This window comes from Oenanthe melanoleuca, chromosome 2, assembly GCF_029582105.1.
Source record: "Oenanthe melanoleuca isolate GR-GAL-2019-014 chromosome 2, OMel1.0, whole genome shotgun sequence".
Classification (NCBI taxonomy): Eukaryota; Metazoa; Chordata; class Aves; order Passeriformes; family Muscicapidae; genus Oenanthe; species Oenanthe melanoleuca.
The window spans coordinates 126,699,820-126,721,404 of record NC_079335.1 but is presented as its reverse complement, the minus strand read 5'-3'; the positions used below and the strand labels follow the sequence as shown (position 1 = coordinate 126,721,404).

Sequence of the window (21,585 nt, the reverse complement as noted above, 5' to 3'; positions counted from 1 at the left end):
AAATGGGCAAAGAAAATACTGATGGATGGTTGGCAAGGGCCTGCAAGTGTGAACTCTCCACTGCCTGTCTCCATGTTGAAGTGGTGTACAGTAAATTTTGTCTCTGAGAAAGAAGAAAGAGGGCAAATAAAAACTCTTTCCCATGAGAAAAGAGCAAGCTGGTAGCAGTCACAGTGGGGAGAGCTGGGAGAACTAAGTGTGTGCATAGAGTAACCAGCCCACTGTGCTAAAACTAGAGCTGCTGTGAAATTTTCTGTAAAGTAGTGATGTTTTAGTAATTTATACACACCAGAGTGGAAAAATGAAAGTTGTAGTGGTGTGTGCAGTTGGGCTGGGGCAGATGGAAAGCTTTAGAAAGAAAAATTCTAAATGAATTCCAATTCAGTCTCTTTCCTGGACTAGGCCAGTTTGAATTTCAAGTGCAATCCTGAGTTGAAGTGAATCTATAGAACATGCTTACAGATATTTGAAACAGCAAGGCTTCTGCCTGTAGATGTAATTGAGAATTAAACATGTAATTTACCTTAATCATCTGTGTGTGTGTGAGCATAATGATACATCACTGTCCTAGCCTGTAATAGTACAGAATGGTAAGGGTCAGAGATGCACTTCATGACAACTCAGAAAGTACAGAACATTTTGTCTGTTTTCTCAGACTTTTATTCCTCCCAGCTAGTGACAGGCTTCCAAAAAAATGCCCAGGCATTGGTCATGAGTGGTTCAAGAAGTACAGAGAAGTTATTCAAAAAATCACATGAAAAATTGCTTCCTCTTCTGTACATTTTTAAGTCTGATGTAAGACATGAAAACATTTAGGTGATCTTGGTTGTTTTCTTGGGGCACTGTCTTTCCATTCATAAATGAAGTGGCAGGCAAATATGCAGCACTAAGTGGAGTTTTATTACAAGGATGCTGTGCGGCATGTTTATGCATATATAACTTTGCATCATATATGAAATTAAAGCTCTGGCTTTTAAATTGCCTTTCTAAACATTAAACTAAAAAGTGACAAAGCTCTGGCCACTAGTTTTAATGAACAGCTTTTTCATATGAGAAAGTTTTTAATGTGTGGGGTTTTTTAAAATGAATTTTGATACTGAAGCATCAGAACGATAGTAGGACCAAAATTCTTGTGGGAAGTTGTGCTGTTCAGAAGAGATTCCAGATAAAACATTCCAGATTCTTCTTAGTAATTACCCTAGGCCAGAATAGGAACTGGGACCCACTTTGCTTTCATGCCTTTTTTCCTGGCTGCTGGAAAAGACAGCCTTGTTCTAATTTTGTCTTTCCAACAAACAATTCTGTTAACTCCATTCATCCTGTGGACCACCTTGCTTCACACAGTGATTTTGACCTTCCAGGATTCCCTGCATTATAGTGATTTATTTTTTTTTTGCCTTCTCTCTTGGAGGAAGGGCAATACTTTCATCTTCATGCCAAGGTCTGGTGGCTGCAGCTTGTGTCTCTAAGGTGTGTGTGTGCTGGCAGTTGTACTTGCTGTTGTTCTCATGAGCTGGGCTTCACTCACTTTTTGGGTCTGTAGGGGCAAGTGATTGGCATCTGTGAGCAGTGCCTGTGGAAGGTATTGAGAATTGAACACAGATATATGTGGGCAGAACATGGATCTGCTTTGAAAACTGTTGAAGTGTTGTTAATTTTTTTCATTCTGTTTTATACTAGAGCAGCTTTGAGAGGGTTGTCTTGGTCTCTTGGGAGAAATTCCAACTTGAAGATAAATGAACAAATAGTGAAAACTCATTGAGTGAACCTACAGTAAAAAAGAAGGAACTTAGGCTATTTCTTGTATCTTATTTCCCTGAATATGTTGAAATATAGGAAACAATGGGGAAGGGAAAAACCATTTTTCACTACATATTATGGTGTTTCTGCTGCCTAGATGCTGTCACTGTTGCTTTATGGTGTACCTTGCTTCTACATTTGCATCCAAATTGAGCTAGACCCTTCTGAAACAGGGCAATTAAAAAAAAATTAATACCTACTTTCTTCCCCCTGAGATTTAACTATGCCCATTCAGCACCATCAAAGAATGGTTATTATGGATTTTGACTGAAATGTCGTGGAAGAAGAGTGGGAATGAGATGCATTCAGCTGGTTTTGTGACTTCTGATGCACGATAAAGTTTCAGAGTCCTGTGTATCAGTCTGTTTTCCAATTAAGTGTATTTAAACCTTGAGAGGCTCTTGCTGCAGCTCTTATTTTCTTGTCCCAGTACTTCCAGTTTCCCCTTAAGACTTTGTTTTTCACCATCCTTAGGTGAGGATACTTTATTATCCTCACCTAAATAAAGGAGTGTCAGACATCTTCAGAGTCTATGTGACTGTAAGTAACTGAAAATCAAATTGTTAGACATTTGTCTTTCAATTTCTAGTTTCTCACGTCTTCCTTTCCTTCCAGTGCTTTCCTGCTTGTTTGATTTCTGTCATGTTTTCCATGTTTTATTCACTTGTTCTGAATTTCTATAAGAATTTAAAAATTCTTCTTTATTTTCCCTTTACATTTTAAGTGTTATATCCCAGGCTTCAGGCTTTGCAGCTTCTTCATTACAGTGGAGTACTAACATATCTTGTCAGTTTAATATAGTCTTGGTTTGCATCAAGAAGGTTCCTGCCTGGATTTCCAAATAGAGAGAGATGGGTAGCCTGCCCTTGTATTTGCATGAAAAAAAACCCCATTCTTACTCTTTTTTTGTTGTATCTTTGTTGCCATAAGAATAATTTATTTGGTTTTTCAGATGTTAATGGCAGTGGAAATTCTTTCTGCCCACTTTTCATCCATGATTCATTTAATGCTATTTTTTTACCTCATTATATTCCTATATTTAGTTTCTTTTGTATACATATTTTTATTTATTGCATAATAAGAATATACTTTCTGTTTGGGAACTTGATCTTTATTGAAGTCATAAAGTCTTCCCATACACCTAATGTTTATGTTAGTAGCAAAATTGATAGAATGGATCATTGTGTTGCAGTATCCTTTAGTTTGTGGAAGATTTTGGTAAACAAGATGGATTTCAGAGACCACTAGTAAAGAACAAAATATTACTGGAACTGAAAAAAATCTGTGGCAAGCTATGGCAAATTTGGTTGCATTGGGATGGATATGGAAGGTTAACTGTTCAAAGTGGTAATGAATATGCAAATTTTGAAATTGAAAATTAAAATAACCATAAAGTCAGTGTAAATGCTACAGCTGAGAGAATTCTTACCTACTTAGACAATCTGGATGAATAACAGTATTTTCCCAAATTATTTGGTTTGGAAGTGCCAGTGCAGCATTCACCCAAGTTAATGGGCAGTTGCTGCTTGGTGGATCTGTTTCCTGGACTGCCAAGTCTCTCTCTGACTCCAAAGTGATGCCTTGCAATAGGAAAATGTGTTATGGGAATGCCATATACACTTGTGGCAGAAAGCCTAATTCAGATAAGAAATACAGCCCATGGAAGTATGAATTGGAGAAAGAAAATGTGGGTAGAACACAACCTCGTCCTGTGTAAATAGAAGTAGTTTTTGAGTGAAAACTAGAAAGGCTTTAATGTTCTTTATTATTTTCTACTGAGCTTCTTTCTCATAAGAGTGGAGTAATTTAGAAAAGCTGGTGCAACCAGTTTTCATTAAAAAAGGATTTGGCTGGAATTGTTTTATTTTGTGTGTGTGTGTTTGGGGGTGGAGAGATGTTGACTGAGTTTGTCTCTGGTGTGGCTTCTTTTCCCAATCATCAAGGAAGAGTAGTGGAGTTTCAGAGTCAGTTTTCTAATGATATTGTAGAGCATTAGCTATTTTTAAAAAGTTAAAAAATCAGTTGAGATGAACAGTTGTCAGAAATAGTTTCAATTTAGGAAGTTGTTCCCTGAGAATGTCTTGCTTTCAAGATGTTTAAGGATTAATGTAGGTGCTTTACAACCAGTGGTATAAACCAAAAATCTTGCAAGTCTCTAAAGCTGTGAGCTATTCCCAGTGCATGTAACTTCACAGTAATATAGTGGGCAGAAATTTATGCTTGATCTCAGCTGGTTGTCTGTGCCCTGGAGCATGAAGACTGAGGTTCTTGCAATTTTTAGTCTAGTTACAGAGGCTATTAATCATTATGTTCAATCCCTTCTTGGATACTGCTAAGCTCTTTGTTCAATATGTTCTGAGCTATTGAACCTCACAGGTCAATTACACAGTGTTTATAAAACTAATTCTAGATTTTGACCAGCAATGAAAACATAACCCTTGGTGAGACCAGCTATTGCTTTTAAGTCAACTGTTATTTTCTCTGTTACATAGGTAAGTGGTGAAAAAACAACAAACTGATAAAATATTCAGATTTCATAGAGAGGGAAAGGCAGCTAAGTGCAGACGAGCTGTGGAAATTTCTGTAACCTTGTCTTTGTTTCTGTTCAGGTTTCTCAATGGTAATTTTGGGGTTAGTGTTAATCCTTAACAGTCTGTTGACCTCCCTTGTCTCAAAGGGCAGTTTACTCCAGTGGATGGATGTCTGCTGCCATTGCAGTGCTGGGATTTTATTCCCTCCATCTGGAGTAGAGTGATGCTCAGCATGTTTAGGTAGTGTGAAATTTCATTCTTCACTCCCCAACAAGTGAGGCATCTGCCCAGATAGAGACCTGTGACGTGATTCTCCTGGTTTTTTTTTTTGTTTTTTTTTTTTTTTTCTTTCTTTAATTTTCTTCAAATCATTGACAATTTTATTAGCCTGATTCTGGTGATGTACTTTAAAAGCAAAAAGAAAAAAACAAACAAACAAACAAAAAAAAAAACAAAAAAAAAAACAAAACAAAACAAAACAAAACAAAAAAAAACCAAAAAACAAAAAAAACAAAAAAAAACAAAAACAAAAAAAAAACCCTCCAACCGCCCCCCCCCCAAAAAAAACCATCTCAAAAACCAAACCAACCAAAACCCCCCAAAAAAACAACAACAAACCAGAAAAAACGCAAAAAAACAAAACAAAACAAAAAATCCCCCAAAAACAAACAAACAAAAAAACCCCCACCAAAAACCCAAACCAAACTCCCAAAAAACCAAAATCTCCAATCTAAAACAAAATGTCAAAATATACAATGAAAACTACTGGACCCCAGGATTTTGTTATATATTCTGTAAAGAAGAGGAAACTATAGTTGCTGTTAGGATAGCTGTCAATTTGTAAAAGGTTATCAGCTTCCCAGACAATTCTGTGGACTTGGGAGAAGACCATCTGGAGGAGAAACGGAGCATGTCCAATGATTGCAGAAGAGAATCATCACCAGTATCATAATTAATGCAAATGTTCAGCTGCTGAATTGCTGCATAAAAAGCTGACACAACAACACCTTGATTTTTCCTGGGGGAAAATTTTAATAAAGCATCACCCTGTCCTGGGAATGAAAATTACCTATCATTAGGAGCATGGGCCAAAAGTTACACAGTTTTTTTTTTTCTTCTAGGTAATGTAGAATCTGGCTGCTTTGTGTGCAATGAAAACTTTCTCAGTTGTGTAACATGCATGGTGAGTTGAATAGGCTGGGAATTTTCCTTCCAAAATTAAAGGTGCTTCTTTTAGGACATATTTTTCCAGCTTGAACAGGCAAATATTGCATTTTTTCTTTAGAAATGGTGAGTGTTGAGCATCTCTGAATCAGTGCTTCCACATGTGGGAAGGGACCTTCCCTTTCTCCTGCATTCATTTCCCCTGACTGGCCTCTGTGGTGAGGCTGTTTGGGAGCTGGCCAGTTTCTGTTCATTATGTAGGAAAGATACCAGACTCACAAAGACTTTCATTTGTAGATACTGAAACCTTTTACAAAGCAAAATAAAAAGTTGTGTATCATATTTTAACTAAACAGGGATTATGAGAGCTGCTTTGTGATTTTCTAAGCAAGACAAATGTATACATTAAAATAACTAAGAAATAATGTGGGGATTTTTTTCCTGTTAGACTCCAAATCTCATTTGGAAATCATTCAAGTATGAGTAGATGAATTGGACTGAGTAGTCCAGTTAACATCACCAGCTTACTCAATACTGTGCCCTCTCAGCTTCCAGTGAGTTACTAGAAGCACTTTACTGCAGGGATGGTCTTTGCAGCAGTGAAAGAATTCTGTGGATCTGTACGATAATTCAGGTCAGGAGGGACCTGAGGAAATCTTTTGTACAACATCTCAAAGCTATGAAATTAGACCAGCTTACTGAGAGATTTTTCCAGTTGATCTTGAAAGCCTCCAAAGATGGAGACTGCACAACATCTCTGGATAACTTGTTCCAATCCTTGGCTGTCAACAGGGTTGAAAACTTTCTCCTTATGTCCTCTCTTTCATAAACAAGTATATACTTGCTGTTTCTTTTCCTCCCACTATACATTATTGAAAAGGGCTCATATATCTTCATAACCTCCTTGTAGAGACTGGCTGCTGGGGAGCTGCTGTTAGATTCTCCTGAAAATGTCTCTCTCCAGGCTAAGCAAACCTTGGACCATCATACCCCCTTCACAGGACAGGTTCTCTATCCCCCAGCCTTGGGTGCTCTCGTGGTTTGAACTCAGGGGTTTGCCAGTGCCTGGTACTGGAGGGCCCCAGACTGACCTCAGGAATGTCAGTGTGGTCTGAAGAGTGCTGAGCAGAGGTGTGGGTCACTTCCCTGCCTCCTGTTCCAGCTGCTGACCCCCGCTGCTGCTGGGGCCATGGGGCTCTTGTGGAGCTTCACTCTGCCACCCTCCTCAGGGCTGTGTCTGCAGATCTGGGCCACTCACTCATCCACAGTGTTGGAAGGAGGGAACAGTGTTTGGGACATCTTTACTCCCAGATGCTGAACTTCTCTATGTCCTTGCTGAACTGCATGAAGTTTCCATCAGGATATTTCTCTAGCCTTTGTGGGTCTTTCTGGATGGCAGTCCTGGGTACCAACATCCCAACCCTCCAGCTGCAGAGAGTGCACCCCCTCATCCCCTCCAGGTTGTTGATAGGGGTATTAAACAGACCCCTGCAGTGCCTCATTTGTTACCAGCTTGCAGGTACAGGACAGCCCTTTGGCTCAGCTAGCCAAATATTTTAGCCCAACTAGTTGTCTGCCCATCCAGAATTTAGCATCTTAACTTGAACGCAGGGTTGGCTGTGTGAGACTGTCAAAACCTAGTTAAAGTCAATGATGTGTATCAGTCTAATGTTGTCCAGAAATCCAGTCAAGATTTGTGGCAGAGAAGAAAATTTTGTATTTAGGGAAGATTTACCCCTGCTAAATCCATGCCTCTGTTGCCATCACCCCCCCATTTTTGTGCCTGGAAATGTGCTCCAAGAGGATTTGCTCCATGATTTTTCCAAGGACCTAAGTGAGGGTGATTAGTTTGTAGTTCCTTGATTGTTCTTTTAGTCTTTTTCTGAAGAAGAGTACAAAAACTTTTGGTCATCAGGGACCTTTCACAATTTCTAAGGGGTTTTGTATCATGCAGAAGCTACTTCAGGAACATGCCAGTACTTAGCTGTCTGCTTTGCAAGCCTGTATTCTTTCTTCAGGCTGTCTGGAAATTCTTGAAGGAGAAAAAAATATCCTTTCACTATTTTTTCTAGAAGTTAAAATATTTTTAGTTTCTTTCAGGTGTGGTTCTTTTCCCCCTGATGCTCTGTGCTCCCTCTAGAAAATGAAGTTTACATTTATTATGGTGTTTTCAAGTAGAATGAAGGCATTTCCACATTTGTAACACAGTTGATAATCTGCTTATGCATCTAACCACATTATTACCAGGAACTTCAGAAACTGTTTTGCAGCATACCTCAGTCTTTTTCTACAGCCAGAGTTTGTCAGAGGCACTGTGGTTGCCATGAACTGTTTAGATGAGGATGCCAAGTGCTAATACAGGGTCACAGTACTAAGGAAAATTGTGAAGTTCAATGTTTGACAGCATTCCCTCTTCTTGTCCTTGGGGGAGAGGTTGGCTAAGATTCTGGGAAAATGGTGCTGACTGTATTTTTAATGCAGAGAAGCTGTTACGTAAATGCCTCATTTCAAAGGTCTGTGTGCCTTTGAAAATAATTGTATGTGCTGGGTTTTTTCCTTGCTGTCTGATCTCTCTAGCATCACCTGGATCTTCAGCACCAGTAGCTGGTGTTCTGACAGAGATTATTGCAAAATATGAATCAGAGCCCTTAATGCTATGTTTGTCTAAAAGAGCAACCTAGATAACATCTGTGTCTGCCCAGCTGTTTTCTTGACTCCAAGCATTACTCATTTGGCTGAACACTTGCTTCACTGACCCTGTTGCTCTTAGTAGACTCTGGGGCAGGATTCTGGAATGCCTGAGCAAATATTTTTGGAGATCTTAATCTTTGTTTTGACTAATATGAGCAGTGGCCTTCAGGTATTCCACAAAAGGCTCTTTGAGTGTTGCACAAAAACGGAAAGGTTGGCATTTTAGGTTGGGTCTGTGCAGGACACATAGATTTATCATTGCACAAGCCATTCCCATCTCTGCTTTGCCTGGGGAGGGTAGCTCTTGTCCCCATTTGCTTGTGACTCAGCTGCACTGATGATGCAGGTGAGCCTCATGGTGGTGGAGCAGAGGAGCAGCCCTGCCCAGGGAGGTGTGGGCTGCCTCCATGCATGCTGCTCCCCCAGCCCCCCTGGGGGCTTCAGGCTCAGAACCACCTGCTCATGCCCCTGACATGGGGCACTAATAGTTATGTATGTATGGGATAAAATAAAAACAAGAAACCTAGAATTTCTTTCTGTTATAAATAGCTGGGAATACATTGTGCTACTTCAGATTTATTAGCACTCAAGGTGGTGTGGTGGGACTTCAGCAATAGTGTGGTCACTATTCTGAGAAGCAGATGTGTACCCATAAAAAATGATACTTGCCAGTGCAGGCTGTTAAATATGTGTGTAGTGATATCTTTATGTAGCCCTGTTTTGTGGTGTGTACATATTCTGCATCCTCCCCTGTAAGTGCAATGCAGGGATGTGCATAGAGGGCCTTATATACAGATAGTAAGCAATATATATTACATAATGTATATATATGTGTGTGTATATATATATGTATATTTATAATGTGCGTGTGTGTGTATATATATATATATGTAAAATGTATATATATGTATGCTATATGTATATAATGTGTTATATACATTATATTCGTGACTTCTTTTGCTGTGCTTGCTTAGAGAGTAAGTAAATAATTGTAGACCATTCAGTGAGACTGATTTCCACTGGGATAAATGTGTTATAGGAATGCAACTGGAAATTAGGTGATTAAGTGAGCTTTATATTGAGCATTCTTAAAATACTGCCTGCTGTGTGACTGATGCAAAAATGAAAGTTGTTTTATAATAATATATCATACAAAAACAATTTCAAGAAAGGTCTGTGGAACAAATTGGGGAAATTTAGAAGAAAACTATCTTTTTTCCTATTGCATAAAAAAACTTCTGGGTTGCATATTTAGGCACATATTTCGCCTTGTGGGTGGTATCTTATTTGCCAAAATTTATTTCACAAATTGCTGACTTCTTTAAAGGCTATGTGTCAGTAAAAAGGATATTTTTCTTCAGGTCTCTGTTATATGATAGAAACTATAGAAGTATTTAGAATGCCTTTTGTTGAAGGGTTTGCAGTGTGTCATACTCAGCTTGAACTACCAGGGAATGGTTTAAAGTGTTAATTCTGATGTGTGAATGTGGAAAACCTCTGGGCCTTTTATATGAGCAATTTCTTTGCTACTTGTGTTTTGTGGCCACAGTGACTTTCTGGTTTATTTTCATGCAGGTTAAAACCTCCTTGGCATCCACAGCAAGGCCCTTCTGCCTGATGAATCCACTTAAAACAAACCTCTTAAAGCTTCAGAATATAGTATATCAAATTGTTCATTGAAGAATGACTCTTAAATATATTCATGAAGGAAAGAAGCTTAATGTTCATTGTTTTCCCATTGTCTTACTCAAAAAAATAATGGAAAAGCAGGTGTCCATATTTTCTGACCTAAAGGTGAAATTTCCTTATGTGATAGGGTTTTGTGGCAGCTAATATTTTTTTTTTCCAGCAGTCTGCATGCCTTAAACTCAGGCTGGCTTTTGTCTAAAGGCTGATAATGTCACCTTTATGTGAGTTAGGCTGTTTTGAAGTCTTTTAAGTCTTGCAGATAAAGAGGGTTCATACATATGGTGCTCAGCTTTGATTTCTCTCATATAACACTGCAGCATCTTTCTTCAAGTGAAACAATGAAATTGGCATTGGGTGTGTTTTAGGATAAAGCCTTTTTATTCCTGCTTTACTTTAAACCTCAAAGTCTTAGCTTCAGAGGTCTTCAGAACCTGATTGCATCCCTCTATCAGTCCTCTCCTTGCCAAAATTGTTGCCTTCCTTTATAAAATCAATTTATTTTTCAAAATTATTTTTGGCATTTTTACCTTCACTGTTTTTGTCCCTTGAGCTTTCCTTTAGTAAACATCTGCTAAAATTGCTTCAAGCCCTTTTAATCTATCCTGCTTTTTTTCTAGTTTTAGTGCCATCTATTTCCCTGTTACAGACTAGTGCAGGCTGTTCTTGTCACATGTTGGTCCATTTAAATAAATGAGTGTTCCCAGTTTGTTGTGGTTTTCCTGTGGCACGCTCTGTCAAATGATGAGTGTCAATAACCTGCTTTAGAGCAGGGGGCTAGGTCAGTGACTCCAGTCAGTGATTTGGAAGGTATCAGGTCTTCCAGAAATTGTGCAGAGGAGCAGCCCAGCGCACTGGGATGCCATCTGAGTGGGTGAGAGGCAAGCAGGGAGTTTTGGCAGCTCCAGCTGTGCAGTGGGGGAGCAGCTGGAGCGCTGCTGGGAGCAGCTGGCAGCTCTGAGCAGGGACAGAGGGGCTCACAGCCACAGCAGAGTGAGCACTCCTCTGGCTGCACTGCCTGGAGAAGTATTTCTGTACCTCCATTACCAACTGATTATGAAAAACTGAGATAGTGTTTTAATGGTGAGCTCTGATATGATGAGTAGACTATACAGAATGTGGCTTATTTGGGACTGCAGTGAAATCAGAGGAACAGCAGAAGATTTTCTCTGTGTTTTTGGTGGCATCAAAACATGCCAAGGAAAAGTATTTTATGTATGTCCTTATACAGCTAAACTGATTTTGCATTATGCAAATAGACAGGATGGTAGAAAAGCATTTTAAAGACAAGTGAATGAAAAAAAGTTCTAAATTTTACATTTTTTAAATGTTATGACAACCTTTAAAGCACTATGATTCAGGATAGTTTTGACTGGAAAAAAAATTTGAAAGTTTAATTGGGTGGGGTAAGAAATACTCTTATACTGAAGTTTCAAGCCAGACTGCTGACCTCTTGAATGTTGAATCAGTTTTTGACAGTAATAGTTATTTCTGCAGAATTAAAATTTTCAACAATTTTTTTTCTTAAATTCCCTAGGTAGTTCATTCAGAAACTGGAAGGTAGATAGTAGCTGAAAATCAGGATGCTTTGTTCTTATCTTCAGTGTATCTGTGAATAAGAGCCTGGAGCGATGACATGTACCAGTTCTTCCAAAAAATAACAATGAAGAGCTTTTCTGATTTCTAATAATGTAGACAATTAATGCAGACAATAATGTACCTGTTAAAAGATGAAATTTATTTTTGTGGTTTTTCCTGTCTACTATTTAAAATGGTTTTATTTACTCAAACGTCTTAAATCATGGTATCAATCCATCTTAGTTCCAGTTTCCTTCTAAATGATGCTTAAGACAAATTATATGGAAATAATTTCTATTTATTAGACTTCAATTGCTTGGTTTTTAATAGTAAAACATAAATTGAAAATATGAATACATATGTAGTTGCTGGAGCTCATCATTGTATATTTCTTGCTGTAAAGAAATTGCAAACTTAATACAACACTTCCAGTTAGTCAGAACCAGCTCTTTTATTACCATATATATCATATTATATAGCCATTTAAGGACAATCCTTTATCACAAGCTTACTGTAAGTTCTAAAATAAATTTTTCTGCTTGATTAAAAGGGATGGTTATAGTTTGTTTTCTATGGAAATAAGAAGGACAAACTTCTGTATCTGCCAGTGGCTTTTATTCTTGAAGGTAAAACATCCAACATAGAGATTATGGGCTTAAATCTTAAATCTAACAATGTTCTGTAAATAAAGGTCTAGTTGAGGACTCACAGCTCATCAAAGAAGCCAACAGCTGATGGGTCTGAGAACAGGTCACCAAATTTGCATTTGGAGGTAATTTTCTTTTTATAGCACGAAGTAAAGAAAACAGTTTTAATTATATTAATGCAATGCTGCCATTTCTAAAAAAAAATCATGTACTTGTTGCAAAATGTTTTCCCATGACTTTTTGCTTCTTATGTAAGCTTCTTATGTCTGATTTGTGCTTCTGTTTGTGTAAAAACAAGAAACCCTACATGAATAAAAGCAATTTAAAAAAGGAAAACACAACCCTCTCCTCCCTAAGAACTGAGTCTGCCATGCAGGTTATATGAAATGTACCCTGATAAGTAAAGTCATGACTTTTACACTTGTGAGGGAGGTGAAACAAAGCCTGGAGTCATGTGCATTGACTTTCCTATTTGTCTTCTGAAACCTCATTACACTTTGCAAATTTATTGCCTGTATTAATGCTGATCCACTAATGCTAATTCTTGGGAGCTCAATGCAATTCCTTTCTGCTGGTTTCTGACTGTCATTAGTAACCATGAAAATATTACTTCTACCTGGATTTGTCAGCACCTTTCTTTGGAGCCTTTTTCCTGCAGTTGCTACTCAAGCTAAATTTTTGGTGACTTAAAGTCAGGCAATATTCACATTCTGCTGAAAATTTTGGGAGAAAGAGCAGTGTTAGTTCTGAGAGCAGATAGAGAAAGGTTTTTTTCTTAACATGTTTAACATGCAGTATGATAGGGGAATTAAGGTTGAAATGTTTTAAATTTGATTGAGTGTTGGATGTAGGTTTATAAAGCTTAATAAAGCCTTAGGAGGCTGGACTTTAGAACTGCCTACTCAAAAACTGCTTCAGAAGCATTTTGGTGTCACACATGCAGAATGTGCTCAAGCACTTGTGGATCAGTCAGTGTTTGGGTCAGTGGGCACAGGGGATGGCAAGGGGTGTAAGGTGGTGTGAGCCTGCTGGTGTGTGCTGGTTGCACATGTCAGTGTGTCTGACCCCAGAGGTGTGTCCAGTTAGGGATACTTGAGTAGGGATCCAGGAAGCTCACAGACTGAGTTAAATTTAAGAAGCTGCTTTCTATATTTTTGTTCTATATCACAACTATGAATTTTTTCTGGTACAAATTTTTAAAGAATCCACTATATGAGATGTGTTTTAAAAATGCCTACAAGGAGCCAAGACATTATGGAGATGAGGCACTGCTGACTGACCTTGCACTATGTGCAATGTCCACACATTTCCATAATGGCATTACTTTTCCCATTAAGCTGAGTGAATTAGAGCACATTTTGTTTGAAGTGTTTGCTCTAGTTGTGGCATGAGTGAATTCTATGGCTTTTAAAATATTGCTAGGGTTCTGCTTTGCAGTCAGTTGCAGTTCAGCACTTAATAAGAAACATGATTCCTTTTTTAGAGGGAATGTTATGATAGAAGCACATCTTAATAGATTGCAGTGAGTGAAGGCAATGTTTTCAGAAGGGAGATGTGAAAGGAGGTAGTAAAGATGACATGTTTATTGTATAGTGCACAATGTCTCAGATCTAATTTTACTTCATGTCTTTAATACTAATTGTTGATGCTGGTGTTAAGCCAAAGTAATAGTTTAACAGCAGACCTTAAAACCCTGAGGTTATTCCACTGAGTGTAAGACATTAAGGTGACATCGAAGGAAATCTTCTCATTGGAATTTGACAAGCTGATAGCAGTGTAAAATTTGTACAAAGGGCCAGGACTAAATGAATGCATTAGATTTCACAGTACTTTTAACCTCAGAACCAACCTGTATTCAAATACAGTTTCTTCTGGCAGAGAAAGTGCTATGTTGCTTTTAGCAAGTTATTAAACATCTGAGCCTTAATTTTCCATCTGACAGAGAAGGAAATTAGTATTTTTCTCAGTGGATTTTGAAGATAGATTTCTTAGCACATCTTGAAGATATTCAGATGTTAGGGTATTAGGGAGGGTGGCCTTGAAAATACAAAGATGAAGTCAGACAAAAGCTATTCAGTATTGCTTGCATTCCTTTTCTCCCATAGCACAAAGAAGTTTTATCCTCTCTAATGTGTTTTTTGGATTCGTGTGGTTTTTTTAGCCTTTTGGTCAAAAACAATGAAATGAACCTTTGCCAAGACTAAAGTTTGGCACCTTCTTGTGAAAAAGCACTTTATTTCCAATTCTCTACCTTCTCTCTAGCTGTAGTTGTTTACATTAAGAGCAAAGGGAGCAGTCATAATTTTTATCATATTAATATGTCAGTTGGCCTTATGCAAAACTTACATTAACATTTGGCTTAGTTCAGAAAGGATTTACATGAATATAAAGTATGCCACTTATATGTAATGTGTGATTCAGGGAATGCATGTAGGACTTCAGACAGAAATTCTGAATTGTTTGTTTTGAGGTTTTTTTTGATGTTTTTTTGGGGGTTGTCTTTATTTTGTGGTGGTCTTTTTTTTTCACACTATGTGTTTATTAATGGCTGTATTTCATGTATCTTCATGGATTGGCCTTTGCTAAAAGAAGACCCAGGTTTGTGGGATTTTGACTTTATGTTTATATAATAAATTGGTTTTTAAAATTTTGTCTGGTTTTTACTTGCACTTTTAGAAATCTCTTGTTAGGTATTTTGTTCTAGTACTAATATGCAGGTTTCCTAGTGCATTGTATGGAAATGGGTTCATACCTTCATAGCCTTAATTGGTATTCATTTTTATTACTTCAGATTTTGGTTAAAGAACATCTGTTTGATAAGGGCAGGCTTAATGTTGTTTATATTACCTGGGTTTGAAATGAAAAGCAGCAATTAAAAAATGTAAATGAATATTTCTGGAAAGTGACCTCAGGGGTGCACTTGATCTGTGTTGTTTGCTACTGTTTATGCCGTATTATGCAGTTTATTATTCCATGATAGCTTGCCCCCTGCCCTCTCAAAAGTTGAGCTCTAGGGGGATGCAGTTGGCAGAGTCAGAAGAGAGGCTAAAATATTAATTTAGCACAAGCAAATCCCAAGTCCAAACTCCTTGAAGTTTGAGATCATATAAAACAACACAACAACTTGGAAACTTGTATTTCCCAGGCTGGTACATTCTCTCACGTACTGAACTCCCCCTGTCTTGTCAGAGAGCATTTCTAACATTTCAATTTCCACTGAAATGGATTGGGAAATGGCAGTGCTCTGGCCTGGCATGGTCCTTGGAATGATGTGTCTGCAAAGACTGTTTCATTTATTTAGTGATGAGACATCTCCTACTAGCAGGGAAGAACAAGGATAAGAAAAGGATAGTCTAACTGTTCCAGTATAGGACAAGAATTGATTTCAGATCTCTGTAAATACTGCTGGCAGCCTTTGCTGGTAATCATATTAATAAGCAGTCCTCAGTGAGCCAAGATGATTAAGCTGTACTTTTTAAAGATAGAATTGAATTGTTTGGCCCCTACTTGCCAGCTGTGTTTTAAAAATACATGGTCAATAAGAAGGCCTATCAAAACATTGAGTCATTTTAGTTTCAGTGGCTGTTTGAAGCAGAAAAATTCCAGCCTAAGAGTGAGTATAAACTTTTGAGGATAGGATGGAGGGCACCCTTGTTGAGAAAAATTCCAAGATTTGCTTTCTCTCCCTGTTCTTGAAGGAGTACAGGTGGATCCCAGAGTCCATGTTGAGATAGAACTGTTTTCCTGACTTGACTGCATGTTCACTCTGCAAGCCACACTGTTTGCAGTTCCTAATTTTCAGAAAAGTGAAGGAGGTGTGGGAATGGTTGGTAATGTTAGAAATTACACATCCTCATTGTCTCAAACACTTAAATTTTGAAAAGTGCTAGACTTTATTCCCAAGATTTTTCTTCTGTTTTTGTTATTTTATCCAGCTTTTCCTGAAATCAGCATGCCAAAAATACTCCTAATTAATGAATATTGAAGACTTGTTAAAGCATGATTGAAATTTTCTTGGATTTTCTATTGTAAAAGCACACTGCAATTCCTTAAAGGACCTGTGCTAGCCTACCTGTGCATGTGCTAGAGCACAAAAAGGAACTTCATCTGGAAAGGGACAGAGGCAGAGAGCTCCTGGACATATCCCCTCAGGATCCAGGCAATAACCTGAGGTGCAAGGATACTGTTTTTCCCCTGAATACATTCAGTGCTTCTAATATATGAAGCAGAGAATATGAAATATCCTCCAAGGAAGAAGAGCCTAATAAGGAATTTGGAGGATTCAGGAAGATATTGGAAAAGCAGATTGGTGTGTATGGGTGTAAATGAGGGAAGGCATCAGAGTGGGTATGGAGGGCTAGGAGCAAAGGCAGGATCAGAGGCAGGTTTCAGGGAGATGGGCAAATTCTGGGACTGTGGGAGAAGATGATCTCTAATATTTGGAGGTCCTTTTGGGAATTCAGATCTCTCTGTGGAGTCCTCAGTCCCCCTGTTCTCTTTCAGCAAATAGGTGTGAAATACATTGATATGCAGAACTTACACACAGCTAGTTTTGGGATGGAAGCTGTTCCTTCTCTGTTAAAATTTACTTTTAGTTTTGGAGACTGTTTCTTGCATTTTTTTTTATTGGGGTTTCAGTGTCGCCATTCCTGACAAATTAATTGTGAGTCTTATAAACTTTGTTCTGAAATGTTTAGAATTTTTGTTTATGTGATAATCTTCTTAGCAGCATTTCATAGTAAGTGAGAGATAAAATCTCTATGTGCATTGAAGACCTACATAAAGTTTAATCAGGGGTGTTAAGCATATCATGTAAACTACTACACAATTTTATATTTTTTGTTTGACCAAGCAAGGCAACACGACTCAGGGGACCTCAACACATGAATTGGTTCTGTGCTGCTGGTACTAACCTTCAGAGAAATTGGGAAAGGTGGTGTCCCCCTTCCAGGCTTGTGAAAACTGTGATAAAACCAATTAGCCATCTGTGCATGTGTTGTAATTGGTGGTTTGTGCTGTCATGGGTGGGTAAAGAACAACCAGCCTTTTGTATGGTTATCTCTCAACATACTGCTTGCACAGAGGTTAATGGGACTCCCCAGGAATATAAACACCTCTGGTATGAGATATACATATGAGGTAATACAGTATGAGATGTGTATTTTCATTGAAACATTTCAAATAGAAACTGTTTATTTTGGAAGTATCAGATCTGTGTTTGGCATATGAAATTCAAAGGCAACCATAAGACATTTTAAAGCATCTTTTGTTGGGTTTTTTTATACCACAGTGGCTTCAGTGGAATCTTTGTTTGAATTCTTCTTGTCTGAATTTTTATTGCCATAGTGATTGTTTCTGCTAGTACTGTCCTTTTACATTTTAAATTATTTCCACAACCTTTTCTGAGAACAGACAGATATTTTATTGGACATGTAAGCCCTCAATATTATAAGTTCTAAAAGCATTTCAGGATTTTTTTTCAGTCATTTTTGTTAAAATTTTGTCAGACAGCAGCCATGATTTTATGCTGCTCTCCCACTTCTATTTGGAATCATATCTATAAAGATGTGTTCTGCAGCATTTACATTTCTTCAAACCTTTCCTCAGTTAAACTTTAGGTTGCAGTGTGTCCTTGAAACACTCTAGGGGAATCATAATTTATGTTATGATGCTTCTCTTGCCTTAGACTTCTTTTTCCACTTACCATTCATAATTAAATGTCATATTGGTTTTTATGGCAAAACTTTTGTTTCGCTCCTGATGCTGTAAGGGTTTTTTTTTGAACAAAAAAATGCTTCTCTGTCTACTAAGAGTCTAGTAGAGTGAAGACTTGTTTTAATGACTAAGCTGCTAGGGCAATGCTAATTTTATTTTTAAGTATCAATTAAGAAGACATCTTACTTTGGAAGAACAACAGAATAATGGAGCATCAGTGACTCTGCTTCTTACAAGAAGTTTCTAAGAAAGTGTGTTCACTCCTACATAGTTTAGCTCACATTGTCTCATTTTTTGAGAATTTATTGTTTGGTTTTTTTAAGGAAAAAAAGGTAAGAGTGCATTATATAATTTTAACTGCCTGTAGATAGTCATGGGACATCATAGAGTGTGAGAATTATTGCTCTAAGGGAATTTGACTTTGTTTTATGGTACAGTAGGAATAATTTTCATTGTAGTCTTTTGCTAAATCAGTCACAAATTAAATATAGTACCAGGTTTGTTTCTTTTCCCCCCAGAAGATTTTACAAGTGGATTTAGTGCTTCCATGAATGGAAGAGAAAGCTGGTGGACACCACAGGGAGGCTGCTCATGATCCTCCTTGAAAGGTCATGATATCCAGTCCAAGAGACTGGAAGAAAGCAAACATCATCCAGACTTCTGGAATGGGCAGCAGGGAGGGTGCAGGGAGATACCAGCCAGTCAGCCTTACCTCAGTCCCTGACAGGTGATGAGCCTCTCAGTTTGGAGGCCATCACCATCCAAACTTCTCTCACACACCTCAGTATTACAGAGAGCTCTCATGCAAAATGAAATTAAATGTTTTGTAGAGTTTTGAAACACTGTGCTGTAAATCCTGTAGTGGTGATTTAAATGGAAGAAGATGTTCATTCACAGCCTTCAACCTGTCAGTTCTGTGGAATCATTCCCCTTGTTTGTCATAGACCTTAATTTTTCTATTTCCTCATGTAATAGGATTCTTCAACTTGATACAAAAGAGATAGATACAACCTAGATAAAGTAATCAATATCTTCTCCCATGTCATTTAAACAAAAGAAGTTTCATTTGAATTTGAATGTTAGACTGAAACAGCATGTTTCCTTTAAAATTTCCTTTCAAGAAATTAATGAAAATCTGAAACAAGGTAAGGAAAATTCTTTCCCTCCTCTGAAGCTGGTATTCTGCTCCTTTAAAATTATTAAAACTTGATTTTTTTTTATAGGCAACATGGTCTTGAATAAATCTCTTGATGTAAAAATCCATCCCAGCCCACTGTAGCCACTGTGCTCTATCACATGAAAATCCATGTTCTTCTACTTAATAAGATCATAGGACAATAGGGAATCTATTTTAGACCATACTGTAATGGGTTCAGCTCTAGAGGTGTGGAAAGAGATGGTCTGGGAAAGGAAAGAACCACTTAGGTGAAATACTCTGTGAGGATGGGTGCTCTGTGAACATTTAAGCTGCAGGAGCTGTGCCACCACTAACTGTATTTCACAGAAGTATTTTTAATAGTATGTGGAAGAGGCTTTTTTCTCTTGTCCTTTCTGTAGTTTTTTATCTTCAGCAGCTCACCCCTCCTGAGATGCTTTCTATTTCTCACCTAAGAAAGTGCTGGGAAAATAGATAAGCTGCTCAACATGCATTAAAGCTTTATCAGCTTCTGGACTGAAGTACCCTTCAGTGAGAATGCCCAGGTGAATACAACCCTCTTGTCTGAATTACTGAGATAAAAAGGGACAAGAAAAGCAGTCTGCAAGGGGTAGTGACCCAGACAGTAAAGGGTTTTATAGGTCAAAACCAACCCTTTGTATTTAACCAAAGAGCAGATGAGTATTAGTGCAATGCCTGCACTTCTGGTGCTTGCTTCCTGTGGGTGCTTGACTCAGCATTGCATCACTTTGAGATCTGACATGCCTTTTAGCTGATCATCATTCTATGCAAATTTAATTAGTAAAGAACAAAAGTATGGGTGACTGCAGTGAAACCCTTGTCCATTAGCTAGTGCAGCCTTCTAGACAAATAGAGCTGGAAGGAGAGATGATTCTCACAGCTGCTCCTCATGTTTTTTCATTAAGACCAAAAGTATTCTTAAATCAGGAGTTACTTGAGTGTTTCTACTTAGTCAACCACTTGTTTAATCTCATGTCATGCCCCCATCTAACCCAGTATTTTGCTAACATCAGATTTTCCAGTCATTGTGATTTGTGTGATGGTTATACATCTGTTACATGCAGAACTGGTAAAATATCCATTTTTGAGACTTAGAAGGGAATAGCAACTAACCCTCCAGGCAGGAGAGGAAGACATGGAAGAGGGATGAAAAATTGATGTATTATAAAAAAGTTATTTAGTTGAACTGCCTCAAGTTGCCCAGGGATTTTGCAATATAGATTATTTGGATGATAAAATGATAATGGTATTTCATGCTAATATGTATAAACCAATGCATATGAAGAAATTAACTGCAGTTATACATATGTAATAGTGAGTCTAAACAAATTACATTGTTCTGGATAAGAATTGTAGGATAATGGGATGACAGTGTGAAGGTAGTGATTAGGTGTTAAGCAGTACTCTGAAAAAAAGGTAAACAGAAACAAATAGGAGAAGAAAAGAGAACAAAACTAGCTGTCATGAAGTTATTGCAGGAATACTGGTTTTATAAATATATTAAATATTAAGCCTCATAAAACAGAAATGACACAGTACATGTCATTCCTGAGCTGGTACCCAGAGCTGGGTGCTGTGTTCCAGGTGGGGTCTCTCTCACCAGAGCACAGCAGAGGGACAAAACCTCCCTGCCCTGCTGCCCACGCTGCTTCTGGTGCAGCCCAGGGCACGTTTGTGTCTCTGGGCTGTGAGTGCCCATGGCTGGGTCATGTCCAGCCTCTCACCCACCAGCACCCCCAGCTCCTTCTGGGCAGGGCTGCTCCACATCCATCCATCCATCCATCCATCCATCCATCCATCCCCCATGTGTGGGTCTGGGGGTTACCCCAGCCCAGGTGCAGCACCTTGCACTTGGTCTCATTAAACTGCATGAGATTCCCATGGGCCATTTCTCCAGCTTGTCCAGGTCCCTCTGGATGGCATCCTGTCCTTCAGGTGTGTCAGCCTCACCACTCAGCTTGGTATCATCAGCAAATGTGCTGAGGGTACACTTGATCCCTTCATCTGTGTCATTAGTGAAGATATTAAATAACCCTGGTCCCAATATGCACCCAAACCCAAAGCATTTCATGTGAGTATCTCAAAGTGAGAATGAAGGGAGGCTGAACTCCAGTGCTTTCAAAGAAGATGAGAATTTTGATGTGACATATTTAAACTTAAGAAAGAGATGAAGGTGAACTCATCATTTTGTGTTAAGTTTTAATTCATTTCTAGAAAGCTTTTTTGTCCTAGCTCAAATACTGTGGATGACTTTGAAATAAGATATCTCTGAGCTTTGTCCCTCTATGAGATCAGCTGTAGCAATATATGTAGCTCAAAAATGAAACATTTTCAGGGATTCATTCCTGGGATTTATACTAGTAGATATTAAAAACTATTGTTAATTCTTTATAATTATCTATAAATAAAAACTTTTTAAAGTCTGTCTCCTAGTATTCATCGTTAAAATTTCTGTCACAGAAATATTACTGTCCTTTCCTCATTAGTGTTTTTTTTTTAAATTAATTGTTTTTGGATTGCAAACATGAGTATTGTCAGCTCTCTAGTTGTCTTGGGTTACATTGTGGGGTGTAACCAAACTGTGTATTCTACTCCC

The 21,585-nt window shown here is 38.1% G+C and overlaps 1 protein-coding gene and 1 pseudogene across 2 annotated transcripts in view; both read left to right on the top strand.

The window, feature by feature from the left end:
• CDK14 (cyclin dependent kinase 14) overlaps positions 1-21,585 on the top strand; it is a 336,272-nt gene that overhangs the window by 37,081 nt on the left and 277,606 nt on the right. The gene's annotated exons all lie outside the window — the stretch shown is intronic.
• LOC130249796 (pre-mRNA-processing factor 6-like) overlaps positions 1-21,585 on the top strand; it is a 38,869-nt pseudogene that overhangs the window by 14,716 nt on the left and 2,568 nt on the right.